Below are 19,890 nucleotides of genomic sequence, written 5' to 3'. Positions count from 1 at the left end.
ATGCCCCTTTACAGTCCATCTTTCCCCCTCACTTGTGGTCTTTGTCAGTCACTGCTCTGTGTTCTGTCACCATGTTTTGCCTTTTCTACAATTTCATATAAAATGAATCATATAGTACAGACTTTTGTATTGATATATAGCATCTTTCACATAGCGTAATACTTTTGAGATTTATATATGTTGTATCAATAGGTGGTTCCTTTTTATTATTATTAGTAATCTGTTGTAAAGATATGCCATGATTTGTTTATCTATCTCTTCACCAGTTAATAGACCTTTTAGTTGTTTTTAGCTATTGGCTATTAGGAATAGAGCTGCTATGAACATTTGAGTATGAGTCTTTAGTGAATATGTGCTTTCATTTCTCTTGGGTAAACACCTAGGAGTGGAATGGCTATGTCTTACAGTAAGTGTATGTTGATAACTTTGTAGGAAACAACTGAGCTGTTTTTCAAAGTAGCTGTGCCATTTTCCTTCCTGATGAGTCAGTTGCTTTGTATCCTTATCAACATTCAGCATTGTCAGTTTTTAAAATTTTAGCCATTCTAGAGGGTGTATAATCATATCTTGTGATATTAAATTGAATTTCTCTAATGACTAATGCTGTCATGCATCTTTTTCTGTGGTATTTGCCATCTGTTTATCTTCTTGGTCAAGACTCTATTCAAATCTGTTGCCCATTTTAAAATTGGGTTATTTGTCTCCTTGTTGATTTTTAAGATTTCTTTATATATGTTGGCAAATGTCCTTTATCGGATATGTTTTGCAAATATTTTCCCCCTCTCTGTAGTTTGCCTTTTCATTTCCTGAACAATATCTTTTTTTTAACATCTTTATTGGAGTATAATTGCTTTACAATGGTGTGTTATTTCTGCTTTATAACAAAGTGAATCAGCTATATGTATACATATATCCCCATATCCCCTCCCTCTTGTGCCTCCCTCCCATCCTCCTGATCCCACCCCTCTAGGTGGTCACAAAGCACCGAGCTGATCTCCCTATGCTGTGCGGCTGCTTCCCACTAGGTATCTATTTTACATTTGGTAGTATATATAAGTCCATGCCACTCTCTCACTTCATCCCAGCTTACCCTTCCCCACTCCCTGTGTCCTCAAGTCCATTCTCTATGTCTGCGTCTTTATTCCCGTCCTGCCCCTAGGTTCTTCATAACCACTTTTTTTTGGTGAGGGGTTCCATATATATGTGTTAGCATATGGTATTTGTTTTTCTCATTCTGACTTACTTCACTCTGTATGACAGACTCTAGGTTCATCCACCTCACTCCCAGCAATCCCACTACTGGGCATATACCCTGAGAAAACCATAACTCAAAAAGAGTCATGTACTGCGATGTTCACTGCAGCTCTATTTACAATAGCCAGGACATGGAAGCAACCTAAGCGTCCATCGACAGATGAATGGATAAAGAAGATGTGGCACATATATACGATGGAATATTACTCAGCCATAAAAAGAAATGAACATTGTCTTTTGAGAAACAAAAGTTTAATTTTTGTGAAGTCTAATTTGTCTTTTTTTTTTTTTTGGCTGTGCCGTGCAGCTTGAGGGATCTTAGTTCCCTGACCTGAGATCGAACATGGGCCCCCTGCAGTGGAAGCATGGAGTCCTAACCACTGGACCGCCAGGGAATTCCCTGTCAGTTTTTTTCCTTAATGATTTGTCTGTGATCTATTTAAATTTTTACATGTGGTTGGAAGTAATTTTTTTTTTTTTACTTAAAAAATGTTCATTATCTCATGGTTTCTGTGGGTCAGGAATTAGGCTTGTCTGGTCAATTCTGGCTAAGAGTTTCTTAGGAAGAGTCAGATATTATCTGGGGGATATAGTTATCTGAAGACTTCATTGGGTGGGGCTGAAAGCTTGGAGGAGCTTCCAAGGGGCTGATTCACATAGCTGCCAAAATGATGCTGGCGGTTGGCAAGAAAATTCACTTCCTCTCACATAGGCCTCCCCATGGTTCTGGTTGGATGTCCTTATGGTATAATGGTTAGCTTTCCCCAGATGGCAATCCCCGAAACCAAGGTGGAAGTTACAATGCCTTTTATGTCCTAGCCTTGGAGTCACAGAACATTCACTCTCTTAGTATTCTAGTGATCACAGAGTTCAGCCCTTACTTCCATTGTGTGACTCCATTATTATTATTATTATTTTTTTTGCCGTACGCGGGCCTCTCACTGTTGTGGCCTCTCCCGCCGCGGAGCGCAGGCTCAGTGGCCATGGCTCACGGGCCCAGCCGCTCCACGGCATGTGGGATCTTCCCGGACCGGAGCATGAACCCGTGTCCCCTGCATCAGCAGGCGGACTCTCAACCACTGTGCCACCAGGGGAGCCCATTCCATTATATTTTATATGACTTCCGGGAACACTGTTGTCATCTCTATCCCAGCCAACATGAAGAGGAAAAGACCAGAGATCACATGAAGGAGAATTTTGGGCCAGACGTGGAAGCTGTGCACATTCTTTTCTGCTAAACAAGAACCACAGGGGTGGTTGGGGAATATAATTGAGCTGTGTGCTCAGGAAGAAGAATAAATAGGTGTGACAAGTATGTACTAGAAAGTTACTTGAACACAAGATTTCAGGTAATGTCTTGCAAAAATGCCATTTTCTTTAGAAATGAAAAAACATATGGAGCTAGAATTGGGAAAGAAGAAAAATAATAGAATGACTCAGCCCTACTCAGTAAAAATATATTATACAATTTAGTATCACATAATTATGCCTTTTATTCTAGTTTAGTCAATAAAAATTCCTCACTTCTATCCACTAACTTAAAAGAAGGATAACTAACTAAAATGGATTAAATATCTGCTTTGTGTATATAATGTATTTGATATTTAATAGACCTAGTTTCATATTTTACTCACATTACTCCTGAGAAATGACTATTATCATCTTTATATTACATGTGAGGAAATAGACTAAAAAATTTTAAGTAAATTATTCGAGGTCATAGGGCTAAAAACGTATAATCTACAGAATTCAAACCTATGGCAGTCTTACCCTAAAGCGCATGAATTTTCATGACACACAAAATCAAAGTACAGGCATACCTTGGAGGTATTGTGGGTTGTGTTCCAGACCACTGCAATAAAGCAAATATCATAATAAAGTGAGCCACATGAATTTTTTGGTTTCCCAGTGCATATAAAAGTTATGTTTATACTACACTGTAGTCTATTAAGTGTGCAATAGCATTATAGCTAAAAACAGTATACATACCTTAATTAAAAAATACTTTTTTGCTAAAAAATGCTAACCATCATCTGAGCCTTCAGCAAGTTGTAATCTTTTTGCAATAGTAACATCAAATCATTGTTCACAGATCACCATAACAAATGTAATAATAATGAAAAAGTTTGAAATATTGTGAGAATTACCAAAATGTGACACAGAGACTTGAAGTGAGCAAATGTTATTGGAAAAATGCTGCTGATAGACTTGCTGGACCCAGGATTGCTACTAACCTTCAATTTGTGAAGTTCACAATATGTGCCAAGAGCAGTAAAGCAAAGACCAATAAAATGAGGCATGCCTGTATTCTTCTTTAAACCACTGAATTGTAACTCTGCTTCTAATTGCTTAAAAGGTAGTGTTTTTAGTATTCCCTTTACAGACAAGATATTGTAGATCTTACATTTTCTAGATCATATTTTACATCTGTCTATAATCATGAACTTTGGATAGAAGGATGTAATGCAATATAATATGAAAATATAACATGAGACCTATTTTCCAAATAGCATTGTTTTATGTGAAAGCATTTTGAAGAGTGATTTAAAGCATGCAGACAAACTGGTGCATTAAAAAGAAAAAGAACTTTAGATATAGAATATTTTAAATATGTCAGCTAGAAGCCACACATACTTCTTTAAATGACAGGTTGTACAAAATCTACTGGAAGCCAAAATATTCTCTTCAAAAGAAGTCTTTCAGACACAGAAGCACACCATTAGTTTATTTACCATGCATTTTGTCCGACATATTACTCAGTGCCATTCAAGTCTTGGAAAGCTATTTTTTGATCCAGTGAAAATTACTTTAGGGTTGATGAGATCTGAAAGTTGTATAGATGTGTACTTTAAGGGAAGAACCATTTACTTATGGAAAGTAACATTACTAGAAAACGGATACATTTAGAAGTAAATGGCAAACCAAATGGTCCCAGTGTTCGTTTGTTATTGATCAGCAAAATATTTAGAAACATTCACTGCCAGGATCTTAAAATCATGTAGGACGTATTGGATAGGCCATCATTTTCCAGTCTTGGCAGAGAGCTAAATTGGGCTCAAGCTTCATTTCTTTTTTTTTTAATAGATCTTTATTGGAGTATAATTGCTTCACAATACCGTGTTAGTTTCTCCCACCCTCCCTCTCCCACCCCTCTAGGTGGTCACAAAGCACCAAGCCCATCTCCCTGTGCTATGCTGTCAACCTTCATTTCTGACATAGCCATTTTGACAACGTTCTTTTGACACAGTGTCAAAATGACTACCTCAAAATGTAAGGAATGAGGGGTAAAAGATATGAGAATATTTCTGAGGTTAAAGCAGTGGGGCTTGTAACTTAATTGGATGTCATGGGCAGCAGAAGAGAAGGGAGGAGAAAGAATCATAAATTCAATCTAGGTTTGTAGCTGAGGTGACTGGATGATGTGGATACCAACAAATGAGATAGGGAACACCTGGGAAGAGTCGGTTTGGTGGTGAGGGTAAGATTCATTCCGTTTCAGACGCTGATGAATTTGAACTCACTGTGGAACATTAAAGTGGAACTACTTTTCAGTTATTAGAAATAGTCTTAAATTGTGAGAGAAGTTTTACAACTGGAGATAAAGGTTTGAGAGTCATCAGTGTGAAGCAGTGATAATGGCTGAAATTTCCTTGGGAGAAATGTGGGAGGGGGGGGTTAGAAGTAGAGTTTAAGAGATCCTGTAAGTGCAGCTAAAGGACTTATCTGCAGAAAAATGATCAGAACAATATGAGGGGAGCTAAGACAATGTAGTAATAGACTAAGGAGTGGAGATTCAGAAGGAAGGAGTGATGTGCAGTATTGACAAATGGAACAAGAGTTTCAGTATGATAAGGACCAAAAATTGTTAATTGGATTTGGTAAATCTGAGAGATTACTGAACCCCTCTGAGGGTAATTTTAGTAGTGTTGGGAAGGAAGCCTTATTGTAGTGGATTGAGGATTGGCTAGAGGTGAGGAAGGGGAGAAGTTTGAATAGTGTTCAAACTGTTCTTTCAAGAAGGTTGATGGAGAAGACGAGAAAAGAGATTGGAGTAAAAACATTGTGTTGCATCTGGCCAACAAAGGGCATTTTTAGGGTGTAAGAGATTTGAGCTCATCTGTAGTAGGAAAGGGAGAGCTAAAAATAGTTTCCCACCCAACACTTAACGTAACACTTAACAAAATGCATGAAGTTCCCTGACGTGCTTCTGTGTCTTTGCAAATGCTATTTACTCTGCTTAGAGGCTTTTTCTACTTAAGGTCACCTGAGTAAGCTCTTCAACAAAGGCATGTTAACAGTCAAAAGAAAATAGTGATTTTAGCATACTGGCAATTTCCGTACTTAGAAATGTTTAAAAATATTTTCTATGACATTTTTTAGTAGGTTGCTCAGGCAAATTACATTTAAAATGTGTTTAGTGCAGAATGGCTTGGGTGAGGAGCTTGGCAAATCTGCTCATCAAAAAGCAATCATAAATGTCAATAAAATTGTCAGAAAACAGCCAGTTAAGGTCTTGAGAAAGTGATCAAATTATATAAAAAATTGAGAAGCATTTATTTAAGAAAAACCACTGAACCTTGGGTGAGAACAGTCTGGTGTTTTGGGCTTGAGGCTGCTCCCATTCTGCTCATTCCCACCACTGGCTTATTATCGTAGTGGTTTTGCTAGGGTGGGGCAAGCTGTGAAACTAGTGGCTTTGTTTTCACCCGTGGAAGGGACTCACTTGATTTGGAGCAAATGTAGAAAACCCCCATATTTCTAGAACGTTGTTGGAAGCGATAGTGATTTTTTTATGGCAAAAGAATGGGAAGACCAATGTTTTAAGTAGCATGAGGTTGTAATTCTGGTTGGGGAAAACCACAGATTGACCAGAATTTTAATAAGGAGATTTAAGGGATGAATGGGCCTCATTAGATTCTACATATCACTGGTGGTCTGGGAGGCTGTGTACACATGCAAGGCTGTGCACACACTCAGACCAGAGGGGTTCCTAGCTAGTCACAGATCCATGCTGGACGTGAGGCCTTGCATGCGTACGATGGTTTTGCTTCTCTCTTTTCTATTCTACGGAGAGGATGTGTTCCAGGTGGAGTATATGGGTGAAGGCTGATTCTCCCACAACCAAGCCTTTAGTCTTCCCCTGTCAGCAAGTGGCAACTCCTAGGCTCCAAGTCTTAGAATCCAGAATCTGACCTCTCTCAGGCCCTATCATTTCTTGACTGGATTATTGCAGTACCTCCTAACGGGTCTGCTGCCTTCCACCCTAGTCCACAACCCCTTAGTCTGTATTCCATATCACCATAGTCATCCTTTTGAAATCTCTCAGATCAGATTTCTTCTATTCTAAAAATCCTCGGTTGGCTTTTCATTTCACTTGCCAAAGTTCTTTACCATAGTTTACAAGGCTGTCTGTGATTTTGCTCTCTGCTTTTAACCTTTCTGACCTCATTTCCTGTTACTTTCTGCCCCACAAATTCCACCCTTGTCCTTTGCTATTCTTCAAACACACCAGGTGTACTCTGCCTCTGAGCTGTTGCACTTGCTGTACCCTCTGGCTGGAACTCCTTGTTTCCTAGATTGCCACATGGGTCTCTCCGTCCTCTCTTTCTAATCTTTCCTCAAATGCCACCTTCTCAATGAGATTCAGTAAACAATATGAAAAATAATAAATGAAGGAATAAATAATAAATATATTTAGTATAATAAAATTATAGTAATAAATGAATAAATATTTTTCCTTTTACATTGTTTCATGTGATTTCATACTGAGAAAGACTAGAAAAAAAGAGGTAACATTTATGGAATTGCAATTGAAAATATGAAAAAATCCATAAAAATTTCAATTTCTCATTCTTATATATGGTCTGAATAAGAACAAGTCATCAGATTTCTGTTTTTCCCTAAAAATTTTTCACTTCTGTTCTTAACAGTTTTTCACTGTTTGAGATGTCACCTTGTCTTTTGAAAATCTATTAGCCATCACCTGTATTAAAAAAGCTACAAAAATCACAGAGTAGGAAGTAATAGTTTCTCTTCTTTTATAGATCAGACACTTCATACATTTTCAATACACTTTATTATTAGTTCTGTAATTGACATTTCTGTCAACGCAAATATCAAAAGTTAGAACTGGAGGTGGCATAGAAATGTGTTCCTGCTAGGGGGAGTTGGAGTATTCTTTTATTTAATTATTTTCAACAATTTGCCTGTCAAAGCAAAAGTGGAAGTTCAAGTCACTCTAAATTGTCTTACCTTAGCCTGTAATTTAACTAAAAAGGGATGCAGATTTAAAAGGACTAAAGTTGCTCTTAATTTCCTGGGAAAGATCTAAAATAAAATGAATTAAGGTACCTTTGCATATTTTTCAAATGCTGTTCAAAAAGTGAAGTGTGTTAAAGGGTATTAATTTGAATGCAAGGAATCTTAGCAGAAAGTTAAGTCCACCAATGCAACATTATAGGGACTATTATTATTATTTTTTAATTTATTTTATTTTTGGCTGCGTTGGGTATTTGTTGGTGTGTGCAGGCTTTCTTTAGTTGCGGCGAGCGGGGGCTTCTCATTGCGGTGGCTTCTCACTGTGGTGGCTTCTCTTGTTGAGGAGCACGGGCTATAGGCAAGCAGGCTCAGTAGTTGTGGCTCACAGGCTCTAGAGCACAGGCTCAGTAGTTGTGGCCCACGGGCTTAGCTGCTCTGCAGCATGTGGGATCCTCCCGGACCAGGGCTCAAACCTGTGTCCCCTGCCTTGGCAGGCAGATTCTTAACCACTGTGCTACCAGGGAAGCCCTATAGGGATTGCCTTTAAACTACTTTGTCACGTTTATATACTCCCACAAGTTCTGAATTGCTCCTGCTTTTGAAACTTGAGGTGCACTTGGTATTGCTTCCTTTGGATTTCAAACTGGCCTTCTGTTTGTTGACCTCAGAATTGTATTTAGTTACTTGTAAAATGGATAAAGTTACAAGAAGGCAGTGGTTGGCAAATACAGTGTGATTTCCTTTAAGACACATGCCCAAGTAATTGTAAAAGACCAGATTCACAGTAATATTAGGCAAGCTTCACACTTGGTTGTACTTTTTATGTTTCGTGTAATCTGCAGTTTTGTTTTTGTATTTGGATTGGTTAAATGCTATCTAGAAAAAAAATTTTCCCCTTGATCTGAGTGACCGTTAGCTGTCTAATACTACTTCTAACTCATTGTGAATAGAGAGCAAAATAGTCTCAAACTCAACTAGAGGTTTATTTTTTTAAATTTCTTAATTCATAGTCTGATTAGAGAAAAGATAATCACAAACAGCTTTTACTATAGAAATCAGTTTGCAAATAAAATTTCTTTATATTCAAATGAAAAGAAGATAGAGAGTATAGAAAAGAAATGAGTTTTTTTAAGAAATATAATGATCATATTGCACTTACATGAGTGATAAGTGCTCATTAATGAAGTGCTTCTTAAACTTTAAATGTGCACATGTATTACCTGGAGATCTTGTTAAAATGAAGTCTTATTAAAAAAAAAAAAAATCTTCTACCAGATGCCATTGCTCTTGGTCACACCAGACTTTGAGTAACAAGGATTTAAATTGCCTACCAACTTTAATTCATTTAATCCTCTTATCAACCCTATAATGTCAATACTATTATTATATCATTTTACAGATGAGGAAATATGTTCCAATAAAATAATATTGGTAGGCTAGATACTGTTTCTTTTCCAATCAGATACTTTCTATATTTATAAAAAAGGTGTGTGTGTGCACACGCACACATGTGTAAGAGAGAGAGTAAGAGGGAAGAAAGGACTTTATAATATTGTTGTTTCATTCTTGCATTTTTTTTTTTTTTTTTTTTTTGCGATATGTGGGCCTCTCACTGTTGTGGCCTCTCCCATTGCGGAGCACAGGCTCCGGACGCGCAGGCCCAACGGCCATGGCTCACGGGCCCAGCCGCTCTGCAGCATGTGGGATCTTCGCGGACCGGGGCACGAACCTGTGTCCCCTGCATCGGCAGGCAGACTCTCAACCACTGCGCCACCAGGGAAGCCCCATTCTTGCATTTTTACATTATCTGTTTCAACAAATTAAAATGATTAAAAAATACATTTGATAAGGGAAGGTGTTTGAGAGAAAGTAGAGGGAGAGAGTGTATTAATTAGCTTTATATTGCTCCATAACAAGTTACAAAATAATTTAGCACCTTAAAGTAACACACATTTATTATCTCACAGTTTCCATGGATCGAGAGTCTGGGCATGGCTTAGCTGGGTCCTCTGTTCATGGTCTCATGAAGCTGCAATCAAAGTTTTGGTTGGGGCTTCATTCTCATCTAAGACTTGGGGTTCCCTTCATAGCTCACAGAATTCATTTCTTTGCAGTTGTAGCACTCATGGGGACTTGCTTCAAGGCCAGCAGGAGAATCTCTCTAAGGGAAGGCCCAGGCCTCTTTTAAGGGTTTACCTGATTAGGTCAGGCTCATCTGGAATAGACTCCCTTTGATTAACTTAAAGCCAAAGTGGTTAAGGACTTTATATCTGCAGCATCCCTTCACCTTTGCCATGTAACACAATGTGATCACAGCCATGACCTCTATCATATTCATATGTCCCACCCACACTCAAGTGTAGGGACTTTATAGGGTGTTTATACCAGGAGGCAGGAATCTTAGGGGTCATTTTAGAACTGCCTGTAACAAAGAGTTAGGTACCAGAGATGAAGGAAACTATCCTTTTTCAAGCACCTGTTATGTAGTAGCCACGTTTGCATACATGTTACCTCACTTATTACTATAACCATGCAAGATAACTACTATTACTCCCCTTATTTTACAAGTTTATATCTCATCTCTCCTATTAGACCAGGCCCTACCAAGGGTATAAATATATGCAGTATTAGCTAAACAAAAAATGACCTAGATACTGGACACCTAAACTTATACAGTACTGTATGTCATTTATATCTCAATACAACTGGAAAAAAATTAAATTCTAAAAATAAAAAAGACCAAAAAATGACCTAGACAACTTCAAAACAGTACGTGATGAATTTCCAAATGAATTATAAGAGCATTGATTGTTGTAGGTTTCGAGTGTCTTTTATTGAGCTATTTCCATTACTTGTGAAGTCCTTCCCATCTCTGCCTTTTGAAGCCAAGTTTCAGCTATCAGTTTAAATGATGTTTTTCTCATGATACCTCTACTTATCCCCAGTCAGAAGTAATCTCTTGTTCCCTGACTACAGAATTCCACTATAATTCTACTTACACGTTTTTAGTGTCATTTATGATATTCCATATTAAATTATAGTTACATGTGTCTTCTCTCTCCTAGCAACTGTAAATTCCTCTGAGAAGCTCAATTCTTACTCATCTTTGTGGGTCTGTCAGAGAGTTCCATGCAGTGGGTCTCCGGTAAATGCTAGTTTCAGTTCATTTTCAAATGACCAAGTCTGGGAAAGTTTGAAAGAGTTAGTGGGATTTGCAAGAGTAGAAAGTAAGAAGCATAGCATTTTGACATATGTGAAAACAAAAAGAACAGACATGAACAGAATCTTCAGTATGCCTAGGAGACAGTGAATGTAAGGTTGGAGAGGCAGGTTGAGAGAAGGCCTTGGAGAAACTCCCTAGAAACACTGAACAGCACAGACTTTGTGTAAAGCAGTGGAGAATCTTAGAGGGATTTTGAGCTCGGGCATGACATGAGCAAAGGTTTGTGTTAGGGAGATTAAGCTGGCAGTATATTATGTAAAATGCAGTTTAGAATAGTGAAGAATCCATGATATATACGTCTACTTTGAGGAGATAAAGCTTGAACTAGGGTGCTGGTCCTGGAAATAAAAAATAACCGATTTTAGAGAAATAATTGACAGGAAAAGGTGACTGAGTCATACCTGTCTTTAATTACCATATTTAAAGGCTTAGTGCTGGGTTAGTTCACCCTGGAAGAGAGCATATTTGTATATTAATTAATTTCATTCATTTATTTAAGAAATATTTGTGTACCTACATATTTTAGCATTATGCTTGGTACTGAGAGTGACAAAAATTCCTTTAAGGTTACTTACATTTTAGGTGGGAATAAGCATTTAAAATCATTGCAGGAATTAAGTAATACTATGCCACATCACAGTGTGTATTGCATTTGACCTAAGTATAATCAAGTGCCAAATATGTGGCTTAGATCCTAAGTGCTGTGAGATTGGGAGTATTGTTTGGGCTTTTGACCTTTTCCCCTGCAAATAACCGGTGGTGTTTCAGAAAACACTGAGATCTAACCAATGGATGATTGAGTATGATTGGGTCCCGTATCAGCTGAACTCAAGCATTTAATTTCCTCCCCTGTGATTTGTATTTCATTTAGAAATCTAAAATACAAAATTGTAGTGTTTAATTCATGAGTACAGTCTGTTAAAGTCTAATCTTATTCCACCTCAATCATGTAGTAATATTTATATTTTAAAATACAGTACCTCCAAGGATGAATATCTGTAAGCATTCAGTGGAAAGTAAACTACATTCTCATGTTTCTAGGTTGCATGTCTTTTACCCCCCACCCGCCCTCCCCAAAAACGACAAAAGTTCTCATGCAGTTTTAAAGAGTAATTGACCTTTCAGTTGACAAAGAATATATTTTAATTCATTTCCCACAGTATTTTTTTTTGCCTGGAAAGTTTATTATACTGTCTTTAACTTGTGGAAAATTCACTGGGATCTAGAGTTTTATTTTTTTAAGTGATAAGATTCTTGAATTTGGCAGATCGAACTCTGATTCTGACATGTTCAACGTGTATGGGAATGATTTACATTTAAATTGTCAAATAGATAGTCTAGTCTTTTATATTACTATAGGTATACTCTTACTTTTAATGAAATTAATTCCTTTGGAAAATGTAGTTTGGGCATTTAAAAATTCTTTCATCTTTAATATTTTGAAGCAAATAGGAATGAATAGCTACTTTGAAAGGGAAGGGTCCTAGGGTTGGCAGACTATAGCCTACTGGCAAATCTGGCCCACAACTTGTTCTTTCTTGTATGGCTTCTGTGCCAAGAATGGTTTTTATATTTTTATACAGTCTTCGCCAGCCCTCCTCCCCCACAAATAAAAGAAATAAGAAAGATAAGAACATGTGAGAGTCGAAAATATTTACTATTTGGCCCTTTACAGAAAAGTTGGCCATCCCTGACAGTCACAGCATATTTATGAATAGCTTTAAGTATGCTTTATGTCATTTTTGAAACTATGGAATGTTCTGTTATAACTGTACTGTCCTTTGGGTACAAAACATGGGGCCACATTATAGTTGATGTTACTTTTTGCTGGTTACATTTTATTACATAATAAATGCCCTTTTTATTAGTGCTTGAAAATAAACTGTTTTTATAAAACTTACTACGTATAGTGTGTTACAGTAAAGTTTTAGTGTATTTCTAGTGGAAAGTATCTAAAAAATAATTTTTCTTTTTCATTTTGAAATGACCTTAGGTAGAGCAACTCAAATTTCATGAATTGATTTTGTTCTTAATAGAAAATATATTTGAAAGGAAATATGAGAAGTAGCAAGAAGAAAAAGAAAAGCATGCTAGAGTTAGTGTTTTATCACATGGGTGTGATGGCAAGCACCCTTCCTCTCATTTAGTTACTTAAGTGTGCCTGAACAGTTTGTTAATATTCAAGGTACAATTGTGCTGTTGGTTGGTTTGGCAAGTCCAAAATGTTTTATTTAATTCAAACTGTCATAAATGGATAATCTAATGAAAAAGTACACCTTAAGATCATAAAAATATTTTTTCATATTGATCCAGGGAGGATTCCTCTTCAAGGTTAGTGCAGTGCAGAATCTTTGGTAAGAAAATCAGACTTTAAGACATTTTATCCAAAAGATTTTAAAATATAAATATATTGCATGAAACTTAAACTGTAACCTTATAGTAAGTATAAGATTGTGACTATAGTAAATATGAGTTGTGGGTTTTTATATTGTATGTTTTTATTTATTTATTGTTTCTTTTTGTATTGTATGCTTTTAGAAAAGAGTTAATTAAATAAATGTTTATTTAAAAATGCTCCTATTTGGTTTTTAAACTTTTATAGGTTTGATTTTCTTTTGGTGTTCCTTTTTTTTTCTTTTGGTGTTTTTGTTTTCATGCTGGTGTCAAATTTGGTTCATTTAGTACTTTGTAGATATACTATTTACATTATCTGGAACATTATTAATGTAAAGATACGCTTTCGAGCATTAATTGATCATGTTCACTTTTCTTTATTTCTTCCTAATTTGTTTAAAATATTTATTTCACAAGTTAGAAAATTAGTTTTGAATTAACCAGTACTCCTGTAGAAACTTATCCCTAGTCTTTCTAATTAGTACTATTTTCATGTCATTCCAATATGCATGCAGCTTTCCTTCATCATTTTTCTAACTTCAGTGTGATGAATTCTTCATGTTTCCCAATCCCCCAAATTCTCCTGAATGCCAACTAATGTGATACTCCATTGCCTGATTTCATGTCTTAAACTTCTTGATAGATGGAGGTTAAAATTAATTTATAATTTACTTATGGACATTGTCACAATGTTGCCTTTGTAATTTCCCTATCAATACTTTCTATAAATATTACAGAGTAGGATGAGATTGGAGAGGAAAGAATATTAGAAGATAAGAGGGAGATTGAATTCTATAAAATTTGGTTGTGCAAATTGTTGGATGTAGCACCAAGGCTAGTGCTACATCAAGTATGGATGAAAACTTGACCACTTACTCATGTTTCTTATCATATTATTCAGAATTCACATTACATACAAAGGTGTTTTTATTTGAAATCCCAGAAATTTAACTGATATGGGATTCCCCTCCTTCATGAAAACCCCTTTTTCCTACTTAATTTAAGGGAATTGAGGGAAAATCTTTGATATCTAAAGTTTTAGGTTAATACAAAATTTCTTTCTTGTCGTTTCTTTTTAAAGGAAAGTAATCATCTCATAACCTGAGGATTCTTGTTTTAATGAAATGTGTTCAAAGTACAGAAATCTCACACATTTATGTGCACATCAATCATATTCTAAATAAAGTTATATACTGGTACTTTTTTGAAAATTGGAAGGCTTAATTTAATCCTATAAATGTCATTGTTGATAGTAGGGCCTACTTTTAAATGAACCTTGTACTTGAAGGGTCAGTGCAACTGGCTAAATTCCACACAGTTTTTATAGAAATTTGACTTGATTTTATTCATCTTTCTATTAACGTTTTTGGTGTAATTATATTTTCCTGAGTGGTTCAGTAAAAGTGAACCAAAAAGTGGTTCATGTGTTTGAAAATGTTGTTTAGATCCAGCATGCTAAGAGAGAGATGAATATTTATCCACAGTGGCTTCAGCTTAATATGATAACAATAACATTTTAAACGGTAGCCTAATAAAGAGAGGAGATTGGTTAGAAACAGGCTAGAGTTCTTAAAATAATTGTTGCTGTTGACAAATGATGAACCAAATGTAAAAAACCCCAAGTGGATTTTCTCTGAGGTATACTTATAATAGCATGTTCTATTTTTCCCTTGCAAATATTATTGATATGTTTGTCATTTCAATTTAACCAAGCATGTGAATCAACTAAAATGGGTTTTGACTGAGAAAATCATTTACTTAATCAAATCTTTAAGACATTTAAATATATTAACAGTACTACTGAAAAATCAACTGTGTAAAGCCAGTCACTGATTTATGATTTGGGAAGAATAATCATCTTTGTATTACTTAAAAAACAAACACACAAAAATACATGGAGTTTTCTTTCTCTTTTTCACTGCTTAAATTTTTAAAATAAATATAAAATGGACTCCTATTGTCCACCAATACTAATTCTCAAGAGAAATCATTTAACAGTTTATGTATTGGTTTCCAAAAGGGACATTGTGTATATCATGTATATCATGTTTGGCAACTTGATTTTCTCATTTAACAATCTATTATGAACACTACATTAAACTATTTCTCACTTTTTCAAATTGCATAGTATTCTGTGGCATGTTTATAGCATAACTTACTTTTCCATTTCTCTTTTGAAGGTTCTAACAGCAATTTCCATTCTTCTTTTTTGCTATTACAGATGTCGTAAAGAATAGTCTTCTTTGTATATATACTCTGAAGCGTAATCTGGCTTTTGATAGGTACTACTAAATTGCTCTCTAGAAAGACTGCCGATCTATGTCCCTTCCAGTAGTTTATCTGAGCACCCTTTACCTCCTACCTTCAACAACAGGAGATATTATCAGTCTTTAAATATTTACCATTCTGATTGGTGATAAATAGCATCTCATTTTGTTTACATTTCCTTGATTATAAATGAGATTGAACATGTTTTATATGCTCATTAGGCTAATAGATTTTAATTTATAAGTACCTATTTGGTTGTTAAACCTCATATAAACTGCTCTTCCTGTCAGAGATTTAGTATTTCACAATACCTATAGTCAAATTCTAAAAATCTCATTTGGTTGATATATCTGCCTGAATATTAGTCTAAAGGGAAATCAGGAAGAGAGTGAGCATTTTTATTGTGGTAATGTGGGGGAAGAGTCATGAAAAACCATTGCTTCTCTCTACTCGCACCCACTCCTTTTGGATTTTTATCTGTTAAGAGGTATATATTGTTTTGGGATCCCATCAAACCATGGATATACAGATCAAAAGTACTAGGAACTCAGAAATATCCATTGTATTTGAGGGGAAGGGACTTTTGCTTTCCCCTTGGATTCTCTCTCTCCCTCCCAGATGTTTATTGAGTGCCTACTCTGTCAGCACTGTGGTTACTTAAGCTTGCTTCATCTTTGACCAGCACCTGCTTTACTTGGTGTGGTGGTAATAAACCATAACAAAATGTATTTGTGTTAGATTAAGATATCTTAATCATGTTTCAGCTGACTGAAGAAATTTAAATGTTCTGGAGAATGATCTCTGGTGAAATCTGGAGATCCTACAGTTTGCCAGCAGTGTTAAGGTATATAGGGTGCCTGAAAGCCTATAGTACTTGAAACTTATTTTTGTGATAGTCCCCAGAGACTGCTTCTATGACATGATAATAGCAATAGTATAAGCTAACTTTATTGAACATATCCATATGCCTGGGACTATTATCAGCATTTTATTGCTGTTCTCCATATTGTGAAGTGAGCCCTCTCTAGCCTCTGGACTTTTATTCCCATAAGTAATAGCAGATGATAGTTATGCAATGCCCATTTCAGAGACCTTGTGTCTGGTGTTTGCATGGCCACCTTACCCCCTTTTGCTGCTAACTTAGTGATTAAGATACAGACTGTAAGATTGTAGTGACTACCTTGGTGTGATCATTCACACACCCTGGTGATGGCGATGGTGATAACAGCTGCATATTTTCAGTGAGCCTTTGAATTAGAAGAGATCTTAGAGTCATCTACTGCTTGCCCTCTCCTGAGGTAGAATGTCCTTAATACTTGGTAGGTAGACTGGTCCCTGGAAACAGGTTGAGCAACTGATTCAACAAGTTAATTCAACTTTCTAGTTATTAATAATAATGAAAACTATGTATGGAAAACTATGTGAATTATCCATTTATTTCTCACATCAGTCCTGTGAGGTGGTATTTTATCCATTTTTTTTTTAGTATAGAAAAAAATGCTTAGGAAGGTTAAGACGCTTGCCCAAGGTCACACGGTTTATGAGTGGTTTTCATGCTAAAACCTTTTCTTTGTTTTTCAGACTAGCACCTTATTTGAATCTCCCTTTTCATCCTCAGGCACTGCCCCCATTTCAGGTGGGAGTTGAGTATGTCAGACTGCCATTCTTTATCAGCCTTGTGCTGGGGTTTGGGTTGAAGCCAGAAATTGCTGAGAGCAACTATGACTCCCAAGGGCAGGGCTTGGGGAGGTAGGTGTCTGAGGAAAATCACTGAGGAGGAGGGTGCTAGTTGTTGGGTTCTCTTTATACAGTCTATTTCAACAAGGACAATTTTGATAACCTCAAATCATTAAAATATTTAAATGTTGGAGCCTGGCAACAATTTAGGCATTATATATTTGCACACAGAATGTACTCAATAAATGTTATTTGAATTTAATTATACTGAACTATCTCATTTAAAGTTCTGGAAACTGAGACTCTGAGATTAAGTGACAGTGTCCGGACCAGAATCTAGTCTCCCGATTACTTTATAATTGCATTTTTAAACAGTTAACTCCTTTAGCTGAAGCAAGACTGAGAGTTTATTAACAATTTGCAGAAATATTATGGAACTAATTCATATGCCATTCTCTTTAGCATTCTCTCTTTCGGAACTAATTCATGTGCCGTTCTCTCTTTTCCTAAAAGGAAAGGGCTTAATTTTTCAGTTGGAGAAATTATGGCTCTTGTTACACCAGGGGGATATGGTGTTCTAATGATTTGAATATGGCTCTGGGAGTTGAGTGACTCGGATCTCTTATAACTACAGGAGGAAAGCTGAGCTTTCTCAAAACTTAGTGCTAAAAATATCACACTGGCTTTAGTATTTGGGCTGGAGTAAATATTTGTAAAGTGTATGTCAGCAGAAGGTCTACATAATACAGTACTGTTAGTGTTTCCATTATACTGTAAGTAGAGACAGACAAATTATTCAATAAAAATTCTAAGTGGTACCCATTTGAGCACATTAAATTTTTTTGAGTGGTATTTAAAAAATAAAACAGAAGTTTGGCTTTAGATAATTAGAGCTTTAATTTGTCTTTTTTCTTTGTACAAAAACCACAAACAAGTTTTACATCAGAGAAATAAGGGTATTCGATTTTTTATGTCTCTTCAGAATTGCCCGGCTATAACCTGCTTAATAGCTTTTTCACTCGTCTTTCTCCCCATACCTTTATGGCTCTCTAGTGTTAGTTTTCTTTTCCTTGCTTCCATCATTCCCAAGCTTTGCTCTGTTCTACTTACCTTTCCTTTTCAGATTCTGTTCTTTCATCCTACATTCAATTATATTTAGAGCCTGCTCTATGCAAGGCATATATTAAATGCTGTATTAAATGCTTAAGATCAGTTCCTGTCTTCAAGGAGCTTACAGTCTAAAGATGGAAAGAGACGTGTAAAATAAATGCAAGATATTAGAGGTACAGACACTTAGAGAAAGATGAGTTGAATTCCAATAGTTAGAATTTGGATACCTCTTGAAGTCTTTGTACTTATGATCATTCCAAAGTAAGATTTCTGTTGAATATTTATAACGTCATGTTAATCCAGTTAAGGGATTAAAACTCCATAATTTAAGAAATCTTGAGTTTCAAAATGGATTAAAGACCTAAATGTAAGGCCAGACACTATAAAACTCTTACAGGAAAAGGTAGGCAGAACACTCTATGACATAAATCACAGCAAGATCCTTTTGGACCCACCTCCTAGAGTAATGAGAATAAAAACAAAAATAAACAAATGGGACCTAATGAAACTTAAAAGCTTTTGCACAGAAAAGGAAACCATAAACAAGACCAAAAGACAACCCAAAGAATGGGAGAAAATATTTGCAAATGAAGCAACTGACAAAGGATTAATCTCCAAAATATACAAGCAGCTCATGCAGCTCAATATCAAAAAAAAAACCAGCCCAATCCAAAAATGAGCAGAAGACCTAAATAGACATTTCTCCAAAGAAGATATACAGATTGCCAACAAACACATGAAAGGATGCTCAACATCACTAATCATTAGAGAAATGCAAATCAAAACTACAATGAGGTATCACCTCACATTGGTCAGAATGGCCATCCTCAAGAGGTCTACAAGCAATAAATGCTGGAGAGGGTGTGGAGAAAAGGGAACCCTCTTGAACTGTTGGTGGGAATGTAAATTGATACAGCCACTATGGAGAACAGTATGGAGGTCCTTAAAAAACTAAAAATAGAACTACCATGTGACCCAGCAATTCCACTACTGGGCATATACCCTGAGAAAACCATAATTCAAAAAGAGCATGTACCACAGTGTTCATTGCAGCACTATTTACAATAGCCAGGACATGGAGGCAACCTAAGTGTCCATTGAAAGATGAATGTATAAAGAAGATGTGACACATATATACAATAGAATATTACTCAGCCATAAAAAGAAGTGAAATTGAGTTATTTGTAGTGAAGTGGTTGGACCTAGAGTCTGTCATACAGAGTGAAGTAAGTCAGAAAGAGGAAAACAAATACCATATGCTAACACATATATATGGAATCTGAAAAAAAAAAAGGTTCTGAAGAACCTAGGGGCAGGACAGGAATAAAGACGCAGATGTAGAGAATGGACTTGAGGACACGGGAAGAGGGAAGGGTAAGCTGGGAAGAAGTGAGAGAGTGGCATTGACATATATACACTACCAAACGTAAAATAGCTAGTGGGAAGCAGCCACATAGCACAGGGAGATCAGCTCAGTGCTTTGTGACCACCTAGAGGTGGGATAGGGAGGCTGGGAGGGATAGGCAAGAGGGAGGTGATATGGGGGTATATGTATACGTATAGCTGATTCACTTTGTTATACAGCAGAAATTAACACACCATTGTAAAGCAATTATACTCCAATAAAGATGTTAAAAAAAAGAGAAATCTTGAGTTTCATTCTCACAATTTTCTTGAAAAGAGGATGATATTTTGCATAGTAGAAT

The 19,890-nt window shown here is 36.2% G+C and overlaps 1 protein-coding gene across 2 annotated transcripts in view; it reads left to right on the top strand.

The window, feature by feature from the left end:
• The window catches only part of RABGAP1L (RAB GTPase activating protein 1 like), a gene marked incomplete at both ends in the record, with an annotated part of 630,503 nt that overhangs the window by 77,539 nt on the left and 533,074 nt on the right, over window positions 1-19,890 (top strand). The gene's annotated exons all lie outside the window — the stretch shown is intronic.

Source organism: Hyperoodon ampullatus (assembly GCF_949752795.1).
Source record: "Hyperoodon ampullatus genome assembly, chromosome: 2".
NCBI lineage: Eukaryota > Metazoa > Chordata > Mammalia > Artiodactyla > Ziphiidae > Hyperoodon > Hyperoodon ampullatus.
This window is presented reverse-complemented; position numbering and strand designations above follow the sequence as displayed.